At 39.9% G+C, this 26,457-nt stretch overlaps 1 protein-coding gene across 11 annotated transcripts in view; it reads right to left on the reverse strand.

The window, feature by feature from the left end:
• Positions 1 to 26,457, reverse strand: part of mpp3a (membrane protein, palmitoylated 3a (MAGUK p55 subfamily member 3)) — a 61,770-nt gene that overhangs the window by 34,836 nt on the left and 477 nt on the right. For 5 of the 11 annotated variants that reach the window (XM_036147770.1, XM_036147772.1, XM_036147769.1 and 2 more), the window contains exon 1: positions 6,291 to 6,456. The exons of 1 other annotated variant lie outside the window; for it this stretch is intronic. The gene's annotated coding sequence lies outside the window, so the exon portion shown is untranslated. Of the gene's footprint in view, positions 1 to 6,290; positions 6,458 to 26,457 lie in introns of those variants that run through there. 5 more of the 11 variants (XM_012851416.3, XM_012851415.3, XM_012851414.3 and 2 more) reach the window with 2 other exon arrangements.

Consider the following 26,457-nt stretch of genomic DNA (forward strand, 5'->3'; position numbering starts at 1 on the left):
CTAAAACATTAAAGGATAAAAAATATTTTCCAACAAATGTCATTTAAATTATTTATACCTCTGTTTCATGTTGAAAACTTTTTTTTTTTGTAGTTATCCATTTTATCCAATTCAATTTTGTTTATATAGTGGCAATTCACAACATGTCATCTCAAGGTACTTTACAAAGTCCAAATCAATCAAATCCTCCAGATTGGTCAAAAAGTTGACTTGATGCAACCTGCTGGAAACCCAGCAGGTTGCATCAAGTCTCTCCAAGCAGCATTCACTCCTCCTGAAAGAGCGTAGAGCCACAGTGGACAGTCGTCTGCATTGTTGATGGCTTTGCAGCAATCCCTCATACTGAGCATGCATGAAGTGACAGTGGAGAGGAAAACTCCCCTTTAACAGGGAGGAAAACTTCCAGGATGAACAGAACCAGGCTTAATGTGAACGGTCATCTACCTCGACTGACTGGGGGTCAGTGAAGACAGAGCAGAGACCCAAAAAAGCACAGAAGCACACATTGATCCAAGAATCCTTTCTATGTTATATGGTAATGGCAGAAGATCTGCCCCCAATTTGGTAAAATCCACACAGGTTGTCTGGATTTTACCAAATTGTTGTCCATCTGCATGAAACGAATTTAAGACCAACCGTATTTATTTTGAGAGGTTCCCACCAGGCTGTCAGAGATGTAATGCTAAGGATGCTTTTTTTTTTTAAAAAAAATATGATGTTTATTAAAGAGCTAATAAATTAAATATCTAAAGTTTTACAGTTTTAGTCTTTCCACAGACTGTCGCATGAATTTTTCCAAATCCACTTTTGAGATGTATTGTAATCTATCTGCCAGGTAATATATTAAAAAAAGTTTGGAAGTGCCAATCCTAAAACTTTTAGTGTTTTGTAACGTTTTTTTAAACTCGTCCGTGTAGGTTTAGGTGTCCATGATAATTTAATATGATAGAATCTGAGCTTTCAAACCAAGTCTGGGCAGGATTAACTGGGATCATAGAGAAGATCATGTGGATTGCAGACACTCTTCCTACGAGTGAGAAAGTGGAGTGTTCTTCACCGTGTGAGGTCGTCCTCTATTGATTTGCATAATGGAATATAATTTAATTGTGTCAGCTCAATTGGCATGTAAGAAAAATTGATGACCAATGATTCTTTTGAATAAAAAATAAATTTAACCTCAAGGAAAGAAGTTAGACTTTAATAGTTCTCAGATGTTTTAGAAAATAAAATTATAAATAAAAATAAAATACCCCATAACGTGTTTTTAAAATTGTAGGAAGTGATTATTTGTGCTGAATACTTGTGGCTAACGTCATTTAAATAAGTATCTAAAAACCTTCTGGTTTTATATTTTTACTTTCAATGTACAGGTTTTAAAACCTTTTTTTTAATTGAGAACTCCTTAAGTCCTTAATGGAATATTTTTTTATGGTCAAGATTGGAAATCTAATGCATTATCCAATAAAATGGGATTATTTAAAATCCTGAAAAGCCCCAAACGAAGGGTAATTTAGTTTATCATTTATATCAAATTGTTTAGCCAAGACCTATTGGTCTATTTTGTATGAGACCCTGTTGTATTTGACAATTCTGAATGAAAAGTTATGAAATACATTTTATGAAAAAGTGATATCTGTGACCAAAATCGTAGATATCCCATTTAAAACATATTGGCTTGACAAAAGAAAAAAAATAATAAAAAAAATAAAAAATAAAAAAAGCTGAGTCAAGTACTGCAAATATGAGTATGCCTGGCTTCTAACATTTAAAATATATTTAACAACTATCAGAATGAGACATTTCCTTAAAATGTAATAACTTTGAGGATCTTATTTCTTCAGCACTTATTTTATTATGGAGACATCAACACGATTTGTGAATATGTGAAGCATTTCAGGCAAAACTCGGTAACTACAGATCATCATGTCATTGCAAAGCAACATCAAACAGTGTTTTGTCTCTTTTTGTGTATTTGTCACTTTCAATAGCAATGTTTACATGGACAAAAGTAATTGCAGTAAAGGGCTGATCGGAATAAAAGTGCATCATGTAAACACAGCAGTTGGAATATTGTGATCAGATGAAGCTCAATGTGAATGAAATTATAATCCGAATGAGAGGGCTGGTTTATGCCGATTGACAATCAATCGGCATGCATGTAAACGCTTGTCAAGATCCAGATGTTCTGAATGTGGCAAGCTGACCTGAGTGCGTCCGACATCATTGTGACGCTTTTCTGCTTTGAGTGGCGTAAATATGTGAGGAAGCAAAATTGGCTGCGCTCCCGACACAACCTTTCTATTAGAAACCTTAAAAGAGTTGAATTAAAGTTCAACATTAGCAGATATAAAATGCAGATTTCAATTTATGATTGAATTTATTAAAAGGATAAAAGCTTTCCAAACCAACCTGGTGTTCTTCCAGGAAACAACTGCAGTCCAGCATTTGTGATAAATTACCATTTTACATCACTGTGGAGAAAATCTTCCATTTATAAAATTATTATATTTAAGGCCTGTTTATGGTAACGCCAAAGCATCTCAACCTGGTTTAAGTCTAACTTTGACATGGTTACTCCAGAACCTACATTTGGCTTTTTTTTTAATCCATTCAGAGGCTTTTTTTATACATTAATTCTCTGTCTGTGGCTACACACCCTTACAGGGTTGTGGGGTAACTGATGCTCATCTTCAGAGGTCATTGAAGGAGATACAAGATCGCCCTGGGCAAGTTACCGTCACATGGCAAGAAGAAGACAACAGAAAACAACCATGTATGTGCACACCGATGGCAATTTAGAGACATCCATTAACTTAACAGTGATGTTTCTGGAGGGCGATGTTTATGTGGGAGGAACCCGGAGTACCCGGGGAGAACCCCTGCATGCACAGGGAGAACATGATAAACACCAGGCTGGGTGTTTAGGGTTTTGTGGTAGAGAGCAGAAATCATGGATCTTACAATCACTGAGTGGTCCAGGCCCTGAAGCAGTAAAACAGTCATAGACCATCATACTACCACCACCATGTTTGACTGTCAGTCTTTTCTGGAATGCTTTGCTTTCCCCTGATGTAACCTTCTGACGTCTTTACTTTTGTCACATCAGTCCACTTAATATTCTCCCAAAAGTCTTGGTGATCATCAAGATTTTTTTGATTGGTTTTTTTTTTTGGGCAAATGCAAGATTGAAATTCCCATTCTTTTTGCTCAGCCATGGTTTCACCTTAGAGCTCTCACATGGAGGCCATTTTTGCCTAGTCTCTTCCTTGCTGTATCATTTATAATGACCATAACAGTGAGAATTGGGAGCTGCAGGACTTGAAATGTTCTGAGTTCTTGTATGACCTCTGGAATTAACATTTTATATTCTCTAGGGGTAATTTTGGTAAACCTGCCACTCCAGGAAAGGTTTGTCACTTTTGCGTGTTATCTCCATTTCTGGATAATGGCTCTCATGTTGGATCACTGGGATCCCAAAGGCTTAGAAATGGCGTAACTAATTCTACAATGACAAATTTAAGTAACTTTGTTTTTTATCTTCTCTGAAATCTGTTTAGATTGGTGCATTATCTGTTGCTTTTTGAAATATTTTTGCTGTCTTCTTGTTGTCAGATTCTGTTTGAAGGGATTTCTGTGGATTCTACAGAACCAGACCTTTGTGGTTAAGGAAGTCGAAGTCAGCTTCACCAAACAATAGTTTAGTTATGATATAAGTCTAATACTTTACATTTTTTTATTTCACCTTTATTTCACCAGGAAGGCTCCACTGATATTAAGAACATATTTTTCAAGGTAGTCCTAGCCAAGAGGCAGCAAAAGTACAAATTAAGAAAAACTGTACATTTAAAGAAGTAATCTCTCCTTCGGTAGAGTGCCTTCTCCGGGTCGAGGAGGATGTCCTGCCCCAAGTGGAGGAGTTTAAGTATCTCTGGGTCTTGTTCACGAATGAGGGGAAGATGGAGCGGGAGATAGACAGGCGGATTGGTGCAGCGTCTGCTGTGAAGCGGGCGCTGTACCGATCCGTTGTGGTGAAGAGAGAGCTGAGCCAAAAGGCGAAGCTCTCGATTTACCGGTCGATCTACGTTCCTACCCTCATCTATGGTCATGAGCTTTGGGTCATGACAGAAAGAACGAGATCCCGGATACAAGCGGCTGAAATGAGTTTTCTCCGTAGTGTGTCTGGGCTCTCCCTTAGAGATAGGGTGAGGAGCTCAGTCATCCGGGGAGGACTCGGAGTAGAGCCGCTGCTCCTCCACGTCGAGAGGAGCCAGTTGAGGTGGCTCGGGCATCTGGTCAGGATGCCTCCTGGACGCCTCCCTGGTGAGGTGTTCCGGGCACGTCCCACCGGGAGGAGGCCCAGAGGGAGACCCAGGACACGCTGGAGGGACTATGTCTCCCGGCTGGCCTGGGAACGCCTTGGGATTCCTCCTGAGGAGCTGGCCCAAGTGGCTGGGGAGAGGGACGTCTGGGCCTCCCTACTGAAGCTGCTACCCCCGCGACCCGACCCTGGATAAGCAGATGAAGGGTGGATCTCTTCTTTGGTGCTCTCACTCTGGACTTAAAAAATACTGAAATAAGTTTAGTTAATTTCTCGTCTCTTTGCAACATGTTCCATGTGGACTCTGTCCCTTTCCCAGTTCTCTGTGGGGAAATGGAACAGAAACCAACAAATGATCATTTAAGATGTGGTCAGGTTCATTTAGATAACTTCTCCCCCTCCCCCCTTACACAATTAATGAAACCATTTGAAAACTCGTATTTCTATTTGCTTTGAGTGATATTAAAATTAGTTTGATGATAGGAAACATTTAGGTAAGACAAAGAACAATCCTAAAACAAAATACATTTGGAATTCAAAGCAACAAATACTTGTTCATGGTTCTGTTCAACTATAGGATAACATAACAGGTCCAAACAGGGATCGTCTAGCCAACAGTGAGTCGCCATGTTGATGCAACATAAAAAGCTAGGTAAAAAGTATAAAATTAGTTATTCTTAAACTTGATGCATATGATTTTCAAGGAAAACATTAACACAGTTCCTCTCACCACTCCCTTGATTAAACCAATAAACCTGCTTCTGTAAAATATTTGTGAAGTCAGTTAGGATTGGAGGAGAATAACAGCTGCAGAACGGGGTTAAGTCACAGCGGATGATCTAACTCTAACGGGAGTCATTTTGGGGTAGAGGGATGTTTAAGCCAGTGCAGGACAGGGCTGACCAGCCAAGATGTATTTCTGTTTGTAAGAGTTAATCATCAGTCTGTGATGCAGCTTGTTGTTGTTGTTGTTGTTGTTGTGTGCTGCTAATTTATGCCCCTTTCTGGTTACATCGAAATATGCTAGTAACACAACCCGTGCCATCTGGAGCGTCCACTGTGCTGCCGTTGCATATGTTCATGAATAATTATAGACATCCGCTTAAAAATCAGTCTGGTATTCAGTGAACACTCGTCAGCACCCAGACAGCGAAACAACGAATGCTCCGTCATGTCGTTAAGCTGAGGATGTAAACAGCACTCTTTGATAATATACTTAGTGTCTCAGTTCCAGCCCCCAAACAATGGCTGTAAACAAGAACAAAAGCAAAGTGGGTGACGAGTGTCCAAACATAGATGGATCGGCGAGTGGCAGCGTCTTGACTGCTCTCCTCACCGCTCATATACAGCTAATCCACTGCCCTGTCAGTGATGGGAGGCAGCGCTAAGCATGTTTGGCCGGCATCCAACATGCCTTTTACACACATCTCCTCACTCATCCCCAGCCACAAAACGCCTCCCATCATCTAATCTGGTCTCGCAGAGGGTGTGGCCAGACACAAACTTATATCATCTCCAACATGGAGGGAAACTACTGATGCTGACAGCTGACACTCCTGTAAACTGATGCTGAAAAGGGCTGCACTCCCTCCTCATCCCCCTACAATCATTCCATCATATCCACACAGAAAAGAAGAGGCAGACATCAGGGTTCTTTTTTTTCTTTCCCCTTCCTGTTTCCACTGGTTTTCCCCACAGATCTCTGTTTCTACTTCCTCTTATCTGTAGAGCCTAATGCTGCCCTCCCTCCCTCCCTCCCTCCCTCCCTCCCTCCCGCTCTTCTCCATCTCTCTGCAGTGCTACAGCACTCTGCTCTCTCCACACACAGCGTGCCGTCAGCTGGCAGATGGAGGAAGAAAGGGGGAAACACTCGCTGAACGGTAGAGCCACCCAGACTAGCCGAGCAGCTGATGCCCTGTGTTCACACTGAAAACAAGCGAATGTTGACAGACGTGGGAAGCCGCCTTCTTACCTTCTCTTCTCTCCTGGTCTTCACCTCCCTGGCAGTGTTTGTGTCGCTCCTGACTGCAGCCACACAGTTTCTCTCGTTTCGATATCTCCTCCTCCTTACTTCTTCTTCTTCCTCTCCTCCTCCTCCTCCTCCTCCTGTGGCTGCTTCTCTCACTAACCTGCTGCTGAGTGGCTGCTGCCTCTTTCCTTTTTTCCTCTCTCCTCTCAGCCTCTCAGCCCCTCCCATCCATCCCTCCTCCCTGTTTATGTCTGATGCTCTGTTCACCAAACCAGCGGAAGAGGCCAGTTAGTGCACCAGACGTCCTGCAGGTTAATGTTGTTAAAAACAGATCCAACCATGTTTTTTTGTTTCATGCATGCATGCATGCATGCACAAATATCTGAGAGACGGCGGTTTCATCCACAAAGAAGGAAGACGTGCAACAATATGCTTACAATCATACAAAAGTCCTAACAAATAGGTATCAAATAATCGCAAAATGAAAAAAATATAGATCCAATGCTGCCTTTTCCCCTTCTTACAAGTCCCAAACAAGGTGCAAGGAAGTAAAATCCTATTTTGCAAAACTCGGGAGGAATTAGGGAGTTTCTGGGGAGGTCATCTGGAGTCGAATTGACACCAGACATTTAAATACACCGTATAAAAAGACACATAAGCATTGCTTCCTCACCATGTGACATTAAATCCAATTTTTTAAAAATGTTTTTGGTCACTTAGGATTACCAAAATATTTCTATTTGCTAAATTCCAGAACAAAGAATAACATTTTTAGATTTAAAAAAAAACTAGGTCTGTATCCATCTTACAGGAAGGAGAACTATTTGTATTTGTTTTGCTGTTACTTTAAAATTGAACAAAATAAACTGAAAATTGACGTCCGACTACAAAATATCAGGTACTTAGGCAACAGGATTCCAATAAACTTCTGTGTGATCAGAATAAAGATTTGGCATTAGAAATATTTTGACCTACATCGTCCGTGTACTGTATTAACCAGAATAGCCCCTAATACAAATCATTGAGGCACCATATTTAAAACATTCAGATACGAAAAAGAACATACTGTCTACAGCTGGAAAGAAAGTCAAAAAAACAGAAAGTGTCAGGTGTTGCGTGCTGTGATGCTTCTGATTTGCATCAGGATGCATGAAAGGGAATTAACGGTTGCTCAGACAGATGGTTAATATTGAAGCGGAGACATATACAGATCTTGACTACTCAGGAAAAATGACTGATGTCATCATCTTGGCCGCAGAATGCCGTGTCATTATTGCTCACAATTACTAATTGCAAAGTTTACACAGATTTACCATAGATTATCTAGTTCTTAAACCCTTTAAAAGAAGTACAGAAATATGGAGTGAATTTTGTTCCAATATTGTTGCAAGCAAAGAACACATTTTGTAAATGCAAATTTGAAAAAAAAAAAATGCAATCCAGAAATAAAACGTTTTAGAAGCTTCTTAATAACAAAATGTTTTGAGAGTAACTTTGGTGTTTTCTCAGATTTTATTTTTTCACAAAAAAAAATAAAAATAAATTCAACATTTTATTTTGAGATTGTATTTTATCAGATTTACTTTATTTTAAATTTCCGCTTTTCAGATTGAGTTTTACGAAATGCATTCTTTACAATCTGCGTTTTACAGATCACATTCTCTTCATTTCTTGCTCTTGATTACCAATAAAAATGTGTCGCTAACGTCCAAGCAGAACCAATAGAAATGCGTCTTTGAAGACCGCCCCCGGAAGTGAAGAGAATGCCATCTGTAAAACGCTATTTGAAAAGAACACATTTCATTAAACTCAATCTGAAAAAAAAATAAACATTTGAAGAAATAAAATCAGTAAAAATAAATTGGTGAAAAAAAGTTTTATTTGAAAAAATAAGATGTGAACTCTTTTAAATTCTGTTTTGAAAAAAAACACAATCTGAGAAAACTGGACTGCATTTTTTTTCAAAGTTCTATACACAAAACATGTTCTTTACTTGCAAAAATATTGGAACAAAATTCCCTCTATATTATATTTCTCTGTTTTTTGTGTTATGTCATAAAAACAAAAGAAAAACTAAATATTATTTTCTTTTGGCACTGTATGATAGGATCCCAATGATAATGCATTTCATTGTACCAAGAAGTTCCATTCTTCAAGGTTCCTGTGGAAATGTTATTTTCGAAGGTCCCATAAAGTTGGACTTACAAGTATGAAAGCTGGAGCTTTCTTACCAAAACCAGGGCAGTTATAAAACAGGGTGAGAAACAAAGCTTTTTGTCCATTCTTTCAGCGTTTTACTCTGTTGACTTTACTGTCAATTGCTGAAATGGCTGGATTAAGGCACAGTTCCACTGGCCCGCCCAATTTTGATCGCCCTACTCGACTCTTCCCCACTTGGATTATTTTCGCCCATTTTAGTGATTCCACCGGCCTAGAAAGGCCTGGAATAGGGACACGTCAACCTGAGCGCTGCTTAAGCCCCCTCCGCTGCTCTCTCTGGCTGTTTTCCTCCACTGAGTTAAAATATGAGATATTTTACCTCAGCCATTGCGAGACGAGAAGAACACGATAATGATAAATATTTTTCACTGCAATCAAATAATGTTTATTGGTTTGATTTGCTGGCTTATTCCCGGCTGAACCAAGGGAGCGGAGCCAACTGGACACTTCAGAAAAAGCTTTCAGTATGAAATGAGAGAAAGCCTCATAAATCCATAGATCTGATACAGCCAAGTCTGGCAAATGTGAAGTGTCTTTTTTTCTTCTTTTTTATCCATCAGGTGAATCCACTCTGTTCATAATGTTCCTCTTCAGTTTTTTTTTTGTTTGGACTTCCTTGGAAAACCTTGTCATTTCTCTTCCAATCACTGCAAAGAGGTGTGTTCGCTCAAAACTCCTCTCGAGTCAGCTCGCTTTGGCCCTACTCCTCAGCAGAGCCGCAGAAACCCGGGCTGGCCCTGAAAAAAAAACTGTTCCTGAAACATTGGAAAGTGAGCGGAGCCGTGCGGTGCGCAGCCATTACGAGCCGGTGGAAATGGGTCTGACTGGCTGTTCCTGACATAATTGAGGCTTAAGGTTATCATCAGCCCACATCCACCTACAGAGTGTCTGCCCCCTCTTTGTGTGGTTGCATGTAGCTCTCCACCGGCAAACACGCCATCTTAATAATGATGTGACCCCCCCCCCCTCCAATGCAAACACCCCCTTTCTTTCACATGGTAATTGTGTGTGTATCCACACTGTTTTTGTGACCCTGTCTTTTCGAGCTCAGGCTGCTGCTAACCAAATGGGACAAAGGGGTGAACAGAAGCACACAGACATCCAACTTCACACAATTCGAGGGGTATTCTTTGGGACTTAATCCAGAGAGATGTGCAAATATCTGCAAAACATCTACTAAATCTGCACCTTTTTCCAAATAGAAAGACATATTTAACCTGATTAACCTCTATTTTGGGTTATAAAGTCCTCCTTGCCACAGAGATGACAAACCTACCATATAAAGCCAGCTTTGTTGACAATCTCACACATTTGAGTTTGGTCTACAGGTGTAATGAAAATAGCATCTTATTCCACACAGGCAGTATGCCAAGGTTTTTAAAAAATATGAGGGAGGTATGGCCTTGTCAGTTGTTTTGCTCAAAAAGGTTTTGTCCTAATGCCTGTCAACACATCTCAGTCCTTCATATGAATGAAGATTTTCCTCGTTTAGAGATCCGGAAAAACTTTTGAAAAATCTGCGCCTAGACCGTGCAAACAGTCCCGGTCATCGCTCGTTATGAACATTACAGATTTCTCACGTTTTTGGAACTTAACAGAGGTCTTTTAGTCTTTGGGGTAAAGTTATGTAATAAATGTTTTATTTTTTAATGTGACATAACTGTCGAGTTATCCAAAGCTGACCTATGATTGGCCCTTTTGTCGCTCATGATGTCTCCTATCCTTAAAGCAGATGTGTTACTTTTCTTTTTTAGTTTTTCCCTACCATACCTCTGACTTGTGCTCAGTGACATACTAGGATTGTATCAGTAGCACCAAGTGGGGGAACTTCAAGACGTCCAAAGCCCATGTCAGAACTGAGAGCATGAGAGTCTCAGATAGACCAAACAGAAGAAAAGAAATCTGGAGCTGAACCCAAACAGGTGAAGAGAGATGGAGGTGGTCGTGGGACCACGTGTGCAGAAATTATTGTTTTTTTCGTGAAAACTGGGCAACCTACACTTGACAAAAGGCTTAATTTTCCCCTTGTGGTGGTTCCTGTGCTGAAAGCTGATCAATCCAGATGATTTCAAGGCTGAATTAATCCCCTATGATCTCCTCTTTGATTAAAATACATTTAAAATCAAAATTAGGTCCTTAAATTAATGTATTTAGGCTTGTCACAAATGTTAGTTTTGATAATACTCAATGTTTAACTGTAGTCTTGCTTTGTACAGTGTCATGACTGCGTTTAGTGTTTCCCGCTGTAAAATTAGATCATTGATGTGCTGTAGTCAGTCACATGACCACTAAGCCCTTGCTCCTGTTTTGTGAACTTTAAAGCCAAGCTGAGGAGAATAATCTGTATTGTTAGCAGAGAAACAAGCCACTGTTGCTTCACATTACAGCTGGTGAAGCCACTGTCCTCATAGCCATTAATCCCTGTGTATTCTATGCAGCAAAGCCTACGTGGAGTGCCGCTGTCAAGGTTTAAGTTTGTTGAACGTTGACTGCAGTCAGTTTTGACACGCTCATGAAGACAGACAGAATTTCTGTCAAACTGCTTCTGACCGAGCAGAAAACAGCCGGCCAGTGCCAAAACAGAGTTCCTTCACAGGCCCCATGCTTCGCTCTGGACCATGGATTCATAACTTTCTCCCTTGTTTTTTCATTCCTCTTCATCTCACTAGCAGCTTTAGTTGAGAACAATGCGGGACCAAAGCGATCACGATGCAGCTTTGCATCTTAAACTCAGCCTGTTTCAGTGCTGTACCCTGCTAGAGAGGAACAGAGCAAAGTGCACAGGTGCTGTTTTGGGTGTTCACTGCAAGCTCTAAAAGCCACGTTTGGCATTTCAGTTGTATTTCTCAAAATCGTCTGGATCGAGACACCGTAGCAATATGTTTACCTGCAGAAGCAGAATTTTGCTATGTAAATGGGTGCCTGAAGAGACTAAGAGGAGCTCCTGCTCTTCCTTTTTCAAATATGGGGGAGCAAACGCACTACACTCAAGATCTGTTCTCGCAGTCAGTCAAATTTACATTTAGGAACCTCATCACACCACTTGTTATCTCTTAGTTGGTTCAGCCCAACTAAGCTGTTATACCAGCACAGACATATATACGTAGACGCCTCCGCCATATTGTATGTGGCAGAGAGTAGTGAACGTCAATCAGAAAAGATTTCTATATATGTTTTAAGTATTTAGATAAAATATATAGATGGAGCTTATATATACACTTGGAAAGAAATATATATAGATTAATCCATAGAGATTGGCAGAACAGAGAATTATTGATCGATGTTTTTAGATATAGATGTGCATATATAGATTTTGAAGTATTATAAATAAATAGGTGTGTGATATATATATATATATATATATATATATATATATATATATATATATATATATATATATATATATATATATATATATATATATATATATATATAAACGTGTCACATGTGAACCTTTTAAGATTTTGTATAGACAGATTAGAAAGACTTTTTGGGGGAGTATTAAAGAGATAAAATTACTAATATGAGGGTAAAAAAGTCACAGGAGAATAAGGTAAAAAACAAGACAAAAGTGGTAATATTATGAGAAAAACGTCATATTATGAGAATTAAGGGGGGACATTTCCAGAATCGTTACAGTTTGCAGAACTATTTCAGTCCTGGAGTAATAGGGCCAGGTTAGATTCTTTTAATTATTTTTATTATTTACAAGAATAAAAAAGTCAGGAGAATAAAGCCAAAGGGACATGAAAATTAACTTGTAATATTACAAAAATAAAAATATTACGAATATAAAGTATATTCCAAGATTAATGTCCCTCTGATACTGTTTAAGTGTCTGAGTCTAACAGCAAATTTGCAGCATTCAACATGGCGGACGCTCTGACTCATCCACAGCATAGGCAGACCCCGCCCAACGAGGCGTTTACAAATATAATGTCTATGTGTACTACAGTCTGATTTGGGAATCAGAGTTGCTTGACTGAACTCACTCAGTGGATTATTCAACGCATAACCAAGACAGCAAAAAAGGGAGAAAAAAAACATTTACCAACATTCGAACTTTGGACCCTAGCCATAACAGAAAGATGTTCCTCACCTCTAAGCCACTGTGTTTGATGAGTTGTTAGCCTAATGGTTCATAGTCAGGATGCACAAACTCAACATAAACAGGTTCCCCAGACTGATTTAATGTCAAACAAAAAACAGAACTGCAAATAAATATCACAGCTAATACCAGGCTTTGTGTGTTGTCTCCACATTGACGTTCAGGATTGAACCAATTGCTATGAAGCGATAATACCTTAATCAGTGCAAACTCAGACCACTATAATGAAGGCGGGAGTGAAGATAGTTATCGTTTGTAACTCATCTTAAAATGCAGCCCTGATTTTAGAGTAGTGATCTGATGCTCTATCTGAGAAGCTCTGTGCACAGAGAACAGATTACAATCTCATGAAAAAGATCAATAGTGATTACAAGGCGATTAACTCTCCTGAGACGGATCTCATTCTTGGTGAGAACAAATTGTTCAGAGGAAATATACTCGCGTTACTGGCAGAATTAAAGGACATAAATGATACCCTTAACTGACCTAATGTTTATATAAAAACATACATTCAGAAGGACTGGCCAAAAATCTTTACAGTAAACAAATGTAACAAAACTAATTTTCATTTGCATAAATGTGATGCAATTCTGCCAGGAACACTTTTGGATAATTTGTTTTATTTGTAATGTTCAGAGTTTTTTTCAATTTTCTAAAAAATAAAAATGCTGATTATTAAGTGCTGGCTGCATAAAAGTGAGGACAGATTCAAAAATACACTGTGTTCTGAATCGTTGCAGCTATGACTCTGCAGTGCAGCTGAGGAGCACAACTATATACAACCCAAACACCGGGGCGATTTAGAAACAAGGTCATTATGGGTCTCGACCAGATTGATTCTGTGCCATCTGCTCAATTCCTTTGGGGCAGAAGGAAAAAGATCCGGCTGAAACTGACTTCAATGGGTGGAGGTGGAGGTCCAAGCTGTCTGCTGACCCAACAAATAGGCCATAAACTGGGGCTCTGCATGTTCAGCCATCTCCAGAGGGGCCAAATGGACGGAGCTGCCATCAGATAATAGAGTTTATGCCGGAGACTGAGAGTCATTACTCTGAGCAGTTTGCAGATGCATCATAACCCAGGAGAAAGAAGGATGTAAAATAATGTCTTATTTAAACAACAACTGCAGCAAAGTAAAAAAAAAATCTCCAGTGCATTATTTCCCCCTTGCTAATGATGTATTTTGTTGAACAACGAAATGTGATGAAAGCTCTACAAGATTTGGCCCTTTTGCTAAAAGTTGTATGTCAATATCTTTTTGAAAATATGTTCACCACTCTGGAAAATTTATTTCCATGAGCCTTTTTTTTTCTTTCAAATGCTGCCATTAAATAATGGACCATCAGGAAGTCCAGAGAAGTTGATGCTGCTAAGATTAGGCAAAGCAAGTTTATTTATATAGCCCGTATTTATAGGGATGTAGAAGAAAACTGCTGCCTCTGCTGTTTTTTGTTCTGGTCCAGTGAACATCAAGAAATTGCTCTTGTATTTCAACTTGCAAATCAGAAATGTATTTTGGTTCATGATCAATTAGTGAATTGCTGTGTTTATTTGTCCCCCTGGGAGGAAATTGCATTTCAGTGTACACTATCAAGAAAGACAAACTTGGGTAGAAAGGTGACTGAGGCTGCTGCTACTAGGCTCTGCCCTTTTCAAGAGTAGAAACAAAACGCATTAGGATAGTTAGTGCTTCATAGACCAACATTTTCAAATCTATCTGGTGCAGGGGAAGAAATTATGTTACATTATCCATTTTCTTGATGTTGGTCAGGACTCTGGCAACAGCATTTTGGATGAGCTGTAGTGCCTGACTGATTTCGTTTAAAGACCAGAACAGATACCATTACAAAAATCCAACCTACTAAAAATAAAAACTGCCACCGGCCTTTTTTATAGTTTTGCCTGGAACCTCTTTAATTATTCCAGCTATATTTTCAGGATGATAAGAAGCCGATTTAATAACCGGCTTCATATGACACTTATTCTTTAGTCACACTGAATCTAGTTGAGTGCTGACCTTTACAGTTGTGGATTTAAGGAACAAAAACAGTGATTTCTGTTTTACCTGCAACAAGCTATAGCAAATTCTGGTCCATCAATTACCAAATTACAAAAAGACGTCCCTGTTTGCCAAATAAGATCTGAAGCGGTTTTGTGCACTACCAGGCAATCAAACATATTCCCCCGGTCTACCAATCAATGTCTCATGATCCACCATGTCAGATGCTGTGCTTGATTTTAGCACAGCATCTGAAGCAAGACAAGTTTGAGATGTATCACTCTTTTTCTAAACAAACAAGAGGCCCTTTGTGCTTCTTTTGTCAACTTTAGCCTTTGTATTATTGCCATTAGTTGTTTAAATTCCTTAAAACTATAGTTGATAATCCTGTTCAGAAACATTTGTTATACTGCGTAAAATCATCCTTCCATCCTGAAAATAGTTAATACATTATGTATTTACAAAAAGGAGGTTAAAACAAATCGTTCTTAGTAGGAGCTGCAGGCCTGAGAAAACTATAACCAATCTCTGCTGTTCGGTCTGAAGGGCAGGGATTGTCAAAGTTTTCTTCCTGCTCTCATCCATAGACGTTATATACTCACCTCCCTCTGTCCCTCAAGTTCCGGGGGAATCGCCTTATCTATTGGTTGTCCCACAAGCCAATCATTCATTCTAATTTACGTGCTCTTTCCTTCCTAGTTTCTGCTTGCTGGCTGCGCATGCTCACTTCTAGTGTTTATGTGTCGGTTAGCTTAGCGGCTAGGTTAGCGGTTAGCTTAGCGGCTAGCTAGCTGTTCAGTGTAGCTCCGCTGCTCTCACTGTAGATTTTGAACATGGCTGAGAGTTGCAAGAAGCGAACCGCGTCCATATTTAGGAGAAAAAGGGGAAGGACTCAGTAGAAAGAAATAAGACCAGAATGGATTTGGGAGATTTTTAAGACGCAATCCCTCTGAGGAGCAGAAGAACAGGTAGGACGGTCTTGTGCATGCGCAGCTATTCAAAAAGGGACTTGGGGAAAACATCCATAAAAATCGCTGACTCTAGCTTTAATTTACTTGCAAGCACACAGAACACTGTAATTTCTCCAATTAAAATCAAAAGCCAATCTGTAGCATCCGTTATCTTTGTCTGGTCCAACGTTTTAAAATAAATTAAAAATATTCCTGCAAAAAATAGAAGGGAATTTGCAAAGTCTTTCAAAAATGTATACTGCTGGGTGTATCAATGCTTCACTGAGAGGTTAAATACCACCCTAAAGTCACAAGAGTTTTTTTTCTTGCCCTATGTCTGTATAATCTGCACTGAAATGTCCTTTTAAGCATCTTCTTCACAATCTCTTTAAACAGCTTTAAAGAGAGCACGTGTTGTCTTAAAGTTGAAGAGAGCTGATGCATTTGATTATATCACATATTTGATATAATAAAATCATATTCAATGCAATTCTATCATTGCTCAGGACTTAGATTTTACTCTTAATACTGATGTTTCTTATTTATTTATTTATTTATATATGCACAGATTGTCCTGCCTATTTTAAACCTTGTTGCTCTTTATAACTTTATTAGTCACTTGCTGTATTCTTATTCTTGTTTTATAGCAGTTAAATCTTTGAGTTATTACTTATTTTGTTATTATTTTGTGCTATGACAAATAAATTCACATTGAACTTGTGTGACCTGGATTTTGAACAGCTCTAATAAACAGTCATCTCCTCTAATGCTGACAGCGTCATTTTGACAAAATTCTTAGCTTTGTATATCCAGTTAAGCCCCTATGTGTGGGTGGTGATGCGGAGAAATAACGTGATTAATGAATTTACTTTAGTAAAATTGTGGGATGGAAAATTGGACATCTCATGATTTTAGCATCGTCTTTTTAGCAAGAATTTGGCATAGATATTGTTAATAGAGCACTATCACTTTTATAATTAAGTGTGACGTTGATGTTTCATTTAAAACAAAACCAATACTAAAAGTAGTGACAACTGTTAAAGAGAAGTTGTTGTTTTTTTTTTTTTTTTTGGGGGGGGGGGGGTGTCAAATCTCAGGGGAAAATTCAAAGCACAAAACAACTATGTATGCACAAAGATCAGAACTACAGTTTTCATCAGCATTGTCATAACCTTCCTAATGGATCCGAAATTATTTCAAGAAAGAAAAAGAATAAAAACTGTTTTTTTTAACAACGTATTAAGATTACACATTTTGTAATCAAAATAAAACTAAGAAATACATTTTTTAGAAGTAAATAATTATAGCCATAGGTGAGAAAACAGAAGAAAAGAAGTGGTAGCTGAGCCGACACTTCTGAGTGGAGACAGATTAACAGAGAGGAAGGTATCACCTGTCTGTATGATGTTAACTGCTATCATATTTACTGCTCTCGCTTTCAGCAAATCACTGCCATTTGTCTGGAAGTCGGAGGCTTAATATCCGCCCGGCGCCACAACTTGCTCACTGCTCACTCAGCCTCCCGGGTTTGTCAATATTAAGGCCCGTCTGGCCCTCTCCACATTCTCTCACAGCACTCAAAGTTCTCCAAGACCTCAGACTACTCTCAGCTGCTGGGAATAAGAAAGGCAGAGTCTGGGTTTACAGCTGCTTTTAAAGTGGATGCTAACAAAGGTGTACTTTTAGTCTATTTAAGACAAAAATGTACAGCATGCCTTAGGATTGTTCAAAAAGCACCCTTTCTGTGGAGTGTTAATGTTTCTTGAGAAGTCCTTCAGCAGTCACAGAAGAACAAGAATAATATTTAGAAAACATTAGGAAATGAAAATGGCTTCGAAGCGATTCTGGTCCACTACCCGGCGTCCCGGAGGGGGAAGCAGTGCAGCACCAACACTGTTTATAGTGGGGGTGGTGTGCTGCTGACCTCAACTCGGGACGTCGTGCTTCGGTGGGCGGAATACTTCGAACACCTCCTTAATCCCACCAACACGTCTTCCATTGAGAAAACAGAGCCTGAGGACTCTGGATCGGGTTCTCCCATCTTTGGTGCTGAGATTGCCGAGGTTGTTAAAAAGCTCCTCGGTGGCAAGGCAGCGGTGGTGGATGAGATTCGTCCTGAGTACCTTAAGGCTCTGGATGTTGTGGGGCTGTGTTGGTTAACGCGACTCTGCAACATTGCGTGGACATCAGGGGCAGTTCCCCTGGATTGGCAGACTGGGGTGGTGGTCCCCCTATTTAAAAAGGGGGACTGGAGGGTGTGTTCCAACTACAGAGGAATCACACTCTTAAGCCTCCCTGGTAAGGTCTATTCAGGGGTTCTGGAAAGGAGGGTCCGTCGGATAGTCGAACCTCAGATTCAGGAAGAGCAGTGTGGTTTTCGTCCTGGTCGTGGAACACTGGACCAGCTCTATACCCTCAGCAGGATTCTGGAGGGGGCATGGGAGTTTGCCCAACCAGTCTACATGTGTTTTGTGGATCTGGAGAAGGCATTTGACCGTGTCCCTCGGGGGGTTCTGTGGGGGGTACTCCGGGAGTATGGAGTACAGGACCCTTTAATACGGGCTGTCAGGTCTCTGTATGACCGGTGCCAGAGTCTGGTCCGCATTGCCGGCAGTAAGTCAGACTCGGTTCCAGTGAGAGTTGGACTCTGCCATGGTTGCCCTTTGTCACCGATTCTGTTCATAACTTTTATTGACAGAATTTCTAGGCCAAGGTGTTGAGGGGATCCATTTTGGTGGCCTTAGGATTGGGCCTCTGCTATGGATGACGTGGTCCCATTGGCTTCATCAGGGCGTGATCTACAGCTCTCACTGGAGCGGTTTGCAGCCGAGTCTGAAGCGGCCGGGATGAGAATCAGTGCCTCCAGATCCGAGATCATGGTCTTGAGCCGGAAAAGGGTAGAGTGCCTCCTCCGGGTTGGGGAGGATGTGCTGCCCCTAGTGGAGGAGTTTAAGTATCTTGGGGTCTTGTTCACGAATGAGGGGAAGATGGAGTGGGAGATCTACAGGCGGATTGGTGCGGCGTCTGCTGTGAAGCGGGCGCTGTACCGATCCATTGTGGTGAAGAGAGAGCTGAGCCAAAAGGCGAAGCTCTCGATTTACCGGTCGATCTATGTTCCTACCCTCATCTATGGTCATGAGCTTTGGGTCGTGACCGAAAGAATGAGATCCCGGATACAAGCGGCTGAAATGAGTTTTCTCCGTAGTGTGTCTGGGCTCTCCCTTAGAGATAGGGTGAGGAGCTCAGTCATCCGGGGAGGACTCAGAGTAGAGCCGCTGCTCCTCCACGTCGAGAGGAGCCAGTTGAGGTGGCTCGGGCATCTGGTCAGGATGCCTCCTGGACGCCTCCCTGGTGAGGTGTTCCGGGCACGTCCCACCGGGAGGAGGCCCAGGGGAAGACCCAGGACACGCTGGAGGGACTATGTCTCTCGGCTAACCTGAAAACACCTTGGGGTTCCCCCGGAAGAGCTGGCCCAAGTGGCCGGGGAGAGGGACGTCTGGGCCTCCCTACTGAAGCTGCTACCCCCGCGACCCGACCCCGGATAAGTGGAAGACAATGGATGGATGGATGGATGGAAAAAATGTTCAGCAGACCAGCCAAAAAGAAAGACAAAATGCTCAAAATAGCTAGTTAAGAGCAACTGCAATCACATTGTGACAAGTGCATAGCAATGAGCTGCAAAAACGATGCTTTTAAAAACAGTTGTAAGGAGAGGAGAAAATATTGCTAAGTGTCAGGATATTGGTTTTCTCTGATGTGGCACAAATCGCCTTCCTGTTTTACATCCCTGCTGCAATTCAAGGTTGAAGGGGCCTGATTTGCTAAAAAGTGTTTGCAAAGAAATGCAAGGACAAAGGTATAGAAGCAATTCCAGGGAGGAAATACATCAGCAATGAGCTTAAGGAAGCAACTGTTGTCCATCATTCTGGGAAAGTTTATTCAGCCCAACTGGTCTATCATTCTTCACTAAAGAAGGGTTATTGAAAAAGATTTATGAAAGCAGTTATACTACTCAGGAGCGGACATCCAAAGTGACAACGTGAAATAAAACGCAAAAAATAGGCCCAAAGACTCCATCTTACGGAGCCCCGTAGGGGACATGGGGATTTTTACAAATTTTGTGTTCTCTTGTAATACTTAAGATAAGATTAGAAGACTTTATTGATCTTACAGTGGAGAAATTCATGTGTCATATCGGCTCAATAATCAAAAGAAGGTGCCAAAAGGAGAAAAAGGTGCATTTACAGTGCGTCCACATATATACAGTGGATCGAGAGAAAAAAAGAAATAAAGCAGAGATTTAAGATGACTTATATACTTTTAAGGTGACATATACATATGGATTTGACGTTGTACATTAAAGTGGTACCAGGTAAAGAACAACAGTCAGGTAATGAGATAACTATAACAGCTGAAGTCTCTACTTTTGGGTTCTCCCGCAATAACCTAGTAGTTCATGCGGCACATTGAATATGTAATAAAATATATACAAATACATAAAATCTTTTCAGCTATAATATAAGGTTCAATTTAAAATTGCAAATACCTCTAAAAAGCCTCAGTTAAAACGTGTTTATACATTCTTAACTCCTTGGTGCAGAAAACTGGTTGAAAATCAATCTATTAACTGTGTGTTCATGTTTGTGTAGGGTTGAGATGGGACTGCGCATAAAAACAGGCCCTTTATTAGCCAGACTACCAACACCAAAAAGACATAACACTCTCTGATGATTTTATTACCAAGTGAAAATAACTCAAAAATAGTCCATATAGCTTGAATGTATTTTTTCTTTCTTTACTTCTTATGGAAAGTTTGTGTTTGTCTTAGAAGGGATGGAAAGAGATGCAAAGCCCATGTTTGACCCGTTTTGATATTGCATTTCGCACATAAGTTTGTGGTGAATTTGTATTCTAAAGAAATTATATAACACTTCAGATATTTCACTAACTAGATAACATACATGGACAAACCTTGTAAAAACCATATATTGTAGCAGAAAGAATTTCAGTATTCAATATCCTGCATGAACTGTCTAATAGGTTATTGCGAAAGAATGCAAAACATTTTGCAGCGCAAATGTACTGCATTCCCTTGCAAAAGAAAAGAAATACTACAAAATTCCCATGTCCCCTAGAGGGCTCCTTACCATCTCATTAGCAAAGTGCTTCAGTGTATTTTTCTTTGTCTTTGACAGAACAAATAGAAAAAGGCTGAAGCTTGGAAGCTTTACCAGCTAGAAGCCTCTTCAAAATTAACCACAAGATAACCTTTGCAAGCAAATATGAGGAACACCATAAGTTAAGCAACAACACAAACCAGCATATGGTTAAAAAAAGAGGAAAAGAGCATACTATGAAAAACTCCTCATAACTGTAAAGCTTGTTGGTGGTGGACCAACAATCTGGGCTTGGTTTGCAGCTACAGGACTCCTTCCCCATCATTCATTCAACAATGAAATGTTCTGTACAGCAAAGTATTTCAGAGTCAGATGAAAGGCCATCTATCCGACAGCTAAAGCTAGAGACAACGTGAGCCTTGCAATAGAGCAAGGATCCCAAACACCGAACCAACAAGCATGACAGAGACATGTTAAACAACCAATCGTTTACAAAAAAAAATTTTTGCAGCAGCCCAACAGGGAGAAATTTAAATAGGCGCACTAAAAGCAATCAGATGATTATTTATCACCGATAACCAGGCCTGTAAAAGCAAATTATAAATCTATTTTTTTATTTCCACACACGGTTTAAGTTTTTAAAATGTTCCCTTCACCCAGGCGTGGTGCAGCGTTTAAAAAGGAAGCGCTATAATGGTGGTATAGTTGAAGAATGAGATTTGGCCGAGACCTGCATGGCTGCTGGGAAATGTTTCATAACGCCGTGTAGGCTACTTCAGAGGCTGCTGCCGAGCTGCATTAGACAAAGTGAATTACAGCCCTCAGTGTTACTTGGCAGAGAAAAGGGGGCGGGGGGGGGGGGGGGGTCATTCTCAGCAGTGAAAAAGGAGCAGGTGGCTTCAGCTTCCTTTCTGGCCTTTCGAGATGAAATTAATGAGATTGTTTGGTTGGCAGTAACATTGTGCAAACTCAAGTGTTTGGAAACCAGCCTCTGCTTCATATGCTGGGGTTGGTCTGGTGTCAGGGTGAGATAAGGCAGAAATCAGCGTCACGAAAATCCCCTGAAGCCTAAATTGCTGAGGTGCTGAGGTGTAGATTTATGATAAAACTACAGAGTAGTCTGGCAGCTAGTTTTCAAATATAAAACTAGGTGCCATTAAACTTTAAGCAACTTCAAGACAGAAACGACTGCAGAAAGAACAAGCCAGCCATGCACTACGGAAAACTACAGCAGGAAAAAGAACCCAAAACTGGACCAATCAGACCTCAGCAGGAGAGGTGTGTGAATGGCCCAGTCAAAGTCCGGACCTAATTCCATTTGACTGCGACTGCAGGTGAAAACTATGAGGTAAGGCCACTTCCAATATAAACTTGTACATAAAAGGATAGTTGTGTCCATATTAGTCAGAAGTTGTGCATAACAAACATTTGTAAACTCATAATAATTTAAATCACATTCAAAAGATACAACATACAGTTTAAATAGTTACAACTTCAATAACTAATAAATACAAATTTCAAGTTTAAATTTGTGCTTTACTCGTTATGAATACAAACAGCAGCGGCTGCTTGAGAATACGGATTTTTTCTTTGAGAATACGAATTCACAACAGTGGTCTGACGTCACGGTTTCCAAGGCTGGTTAATGGAGCACAGAGTGCGAAGATAGGAGCCGCGCATGCGCTCTTCAGACTGACCGTCTCTGAATGCACCGCGGCTGCAGCTTCATTCCAGACAGCGCAGAGCTCACAGTGGTAAGTTAAACGTTCCCTTTTCTGCTGCTGTTGTTCTTCAAAAGTACATTTTCAGATCGTTTGAGGCGAGAACATTATACTTTTAAGCTTCCCTATGTGGCCTGTTTACAGAGTTAGTGTGTAATTTAAAAAAAGAGTCTGATTTATTTGTTTTGTGTTTATCAGGCTGACGCGTGTTGCTTTATTAACTCAATAATTGCTGGAATAAATTGTAAATGTCTCCAAAGAATGACAGCAGCATATAAAATGGAGCTGGACGATAATTTAATAACATATCAATCGAAAGACGTGTGGCACAATAAGGGGGAAAAAAGGGTCGATAAAAGTTGGTTATAGAGACAGTTTTCCTTTCTTCCTCTTAGCCTATATTAGTTGATGCTACAGTCACTGCTTCCTCTCAACCAATCGTAGTCACGGACCCAGGCACGCCGTCACAAGCGCCGCCCTCTCAAACCACAACACAGAGCACGTGAATATGTCGCAGCAAGTAGAGGCGGGGGAAATTGTCCCAAAACGGGGTTTTACTAGTTCACCAGCCTGACAGAAATAAACCACAGTGAACTGTAAAATTTGCAAGGAACCGGTAAAAACAAAGTCTGGTAACGCAACAAACTTTTTTCATCACGTAAGCCGCTCACTGCCGCAGCAGCGCGAGCTGTGCAGCCCCGCGCGACTCCGCGTCGTCATCTTCTTAGGAATCTTATGGAACTTCTTCCAAAACAAAGCAGGTACAGCAGCTAAACTGGGCTCCCTTCTTTGTGATAAAATGACAAAGCGTCCTGGCGGCATGAGGACATCACGCATGCAGTAACGTGCCTCATAGTGACGGACATGCTGCTTTTGTCTGCAGCTGAAAAACCTGGCTTCAAACAATTACTCGCTACTCTTGATCCACGATATAACGTTCCGGGCTGCAAGTTTTTCTCTAACAGCGCTCCCTAACAGCGCTGGTCACTTTAGTTTATTCTTTGTCAGTATTTAATAACATCACCCAGGTCTCTAAGTTGAGTCATTTTTCATTAAAAAAAAAAAATCAGTTATAGTTAAAAATGTTGGTCAAATAAGAATTTAATTGGGATTGAGTGTTTGTGTGTGATATATTAAAAGTAAGTCATTTAGCAATATTATAAGAGCCAGATTTTAAATCTTTTTGATAATTATCTATCGATCAATATGCATTTTTTTATCAATATGCTTTTTTCTATATCGTCCAGCCCTAATATAAAATCTATAAATAAATCTATAAATAAATTCTATAAATGTTTTTCCTATCTAAGTGAGTTTCCTCTGAGTGAGGACACGAAGAATCGAGAGAAGAAAGAGGGAAAGAAAACAATAGTAACAATATATGAAAAAAATACAGATATTTATTTTAGACAAATGTTTTAACTTTGGAACAGAATGAAGGTGTAACATATTCAACAAATTAACAGTTACTAACGTGGTTTAAAACAAAGAAATAACTTCTATTAACATCTTATACAAATAGACAACACCTACAAACAATTAAACACCTACAAACAATTAAAAATAGTTAGAATGGAAATGAATTTACTGATTATTTTATGTATTTTTACAGGTAGTGAAAAAAATGAAATGAAGCAGCATGTGAACATGACTAGAACTGATCTACATTAGGTCAGGTGTAGTCATGTTCACTTAAACATGCAGCCAGCTGGAGCAGCTTCCTGTCTTCAGCTGCCGGATGGTCATCCTCCTCTGGGTCAACCTCCTCATCCTCCACGTCCAGCTGGTCCCCTGCCTCTATACTAATACTGTGGAGGATGCAGCAGGCGGCGATTACTTTTGGGGCAAACGTCGGGCGGACCTCCAGCACCCTAAATAGGATGGAACACCACCGTGTCTTCAGACCACCAAAGGCACGCTCAATGATGTTTCTCGCCTTGGCGTGGTGCCTGTTGTAGCGTGCCTCCACTTGACCTGCACCAAATTTTGCACCAAAATTAACTTGTAATTTAGGTAATATGCTGATCTGTCTTAATCTTCTATCCAATTAATATAATATATGTATCAATTGTGTGTCATTGTTGGCTCTATTTAGGGACAAAAAGGTAAGAGATCTTACTGGCAAGCTGTTTCCCTATAGGATGCACCGCAGGCCAGCCAGCAGAGGGTCAGCAGCACCTCTATCTCCTGTGGCCATCCATGGACCTCCTAGATGGGCAGCAGCTGAAGGAGGAGGACGATGGTGGCCCTGTTTAGCCTGAAGGCTGGTTTCAGGTCCCCTTCATTAAAAAATATTTGGAGGATTGGCACAGAAGTGTTTATCCTCACATTTTTTGTTTCTGTTTCTTCCTGTAAATAAAAAATGCCAAATGTTACCATAATTGTTTTTTCAATTCTCACCTTTTCACACCATAAAACTATATGTGGTTAACATGCAGATTAATATAGTTCTCAAGAAAGAAAAGGTCAAATGTATAGTAGTAAATGTAACAAATGGCTTCCCTTCTCTGGTATTTCTACCATTTCACTGAAAGAATTAACTGAACTAACTGCACACAATTTATAGATTAATCATTGTAAAGGTGGGCAGACAGAAATAACTTTTCCTTAATGAACAATGCTGTGAAGGTTAGTAGGTGCAACAAAGTAGCTTAACCCTACTCCCATTACTGTTACTAATATATAAAAATTATGTTTTCATTTTAAATCTTTACAGATAAATAGTCACAATTTCAACGTGATCACATGTTTAATACCATCCTCAATGTTGTTTTTTAGAAATAGGCTGTCAATCTTAAAAAACCTACCAGTTGGCACAGATGCTCAAAGTCGGACTTTTTATTAAAATTACGCACTAACTCTGTAAACAGGCCACATAGGAAAGCTTAAAAGTATAATGTTCTCGCCTCAAACGATCTGAAAACATACTTTTTGAGTGTTTTGAAAGGCGCTTGAAATAAAATGTATTATTATTATTATTATTTTTAACAACAGCAGCAGAAAAGGGAGTGTTTAACTTACCACTGTGAGCTCTGCGCTGTCTGGAATGAAGCTGCAGCCGCGGTGCATTCAGACACGGTCAGTCTGAAGAGCGCATGCGCGGCTCCTATCTTCGCACTCTGTGCTCCATTAACCAGCCTTGGAAACCGTGACGTCAGACCACTGTTGTGAATTCGTATTCTCAAAGAAAAAATCCGTATTCTCAAGCAGCCGCTGCTGTTTGTGTTCATAACGAGTAAAGCACAAAATTTAAACTTGAAATTTGTATTTATTAGTTACTGAAGTTGTAACTATTTAAACTGTATGTTGTATCTTTTGAATGCAATTTAAATTATTAAGAGTTTACAAATGTTTGTTATGCACAACTTCTGACTAATATGGACACAACTATCCTTTTATGTACAAGTTTATATTGGAAGTGGCCTTACCTCATAGAAAACATTCTCGTCTCTAGATGTGCAAAGCTGGCAGAGGATAACCCTAAACCAGCTGCAGCTGCAGGGAAAGGTGGTTCTGCCGAAAATATTGACTCAGAGCAACTGAATCCAAATTCACAAAATGCTTTGCATATTTTATTTGAAAAACGTTTATGTATTCGACCAGAAACAGGTGTGTTTTGGTCTATTACATAAAATTCCAATAAAACCCAATGAGTTGTGTTGCTGTAATAGGACAAAATGTAATAAATTTAAAGGAACATGAACACAATTATAAAGCATTCCTTACACTGATACTGTTTACATCAATTTTTATCTAAAAAGAAAATTGTCATTTGAATTTTTTTTAAGCTGAAATTTTGTAAAACTCAGTAAACCTGAGAAAATTTGTATGATTTTGTAAAAATGTCTTGATCCATAATGCCTTTAATCTAACATCCCCAATATGTTGAGACTAAGTATCTTGTCTCCCCAGCAATGGTTCCAAAAATCTTATTATACATGTACAACATCGGACAATCTGTTGCATCAGTTTGATTATTCTGTTTAGCAGAACACAGGAAAAGAAACATTTTCAAACATTTACTGCCATTTCTTTTAGTGAACTGTTTAGGTATT

The sequence above is a fragment of the Fundulus heteroclitus genome, chromosome 16 (genome assembly GCF_011125445.2).
Source record: "Fundulus heteroclitus isolate FHET01 chromosome 16, MU-UCD_Fhet_4.1, whole genome shotgun sequence".
Taxonomy (NCBI): Eukaryota; Metazoa; Chordata; class Actinopteri; order Cyprinodontiformes; family Fundulidae; genus Fundulus; species Fundulus heteroclitus.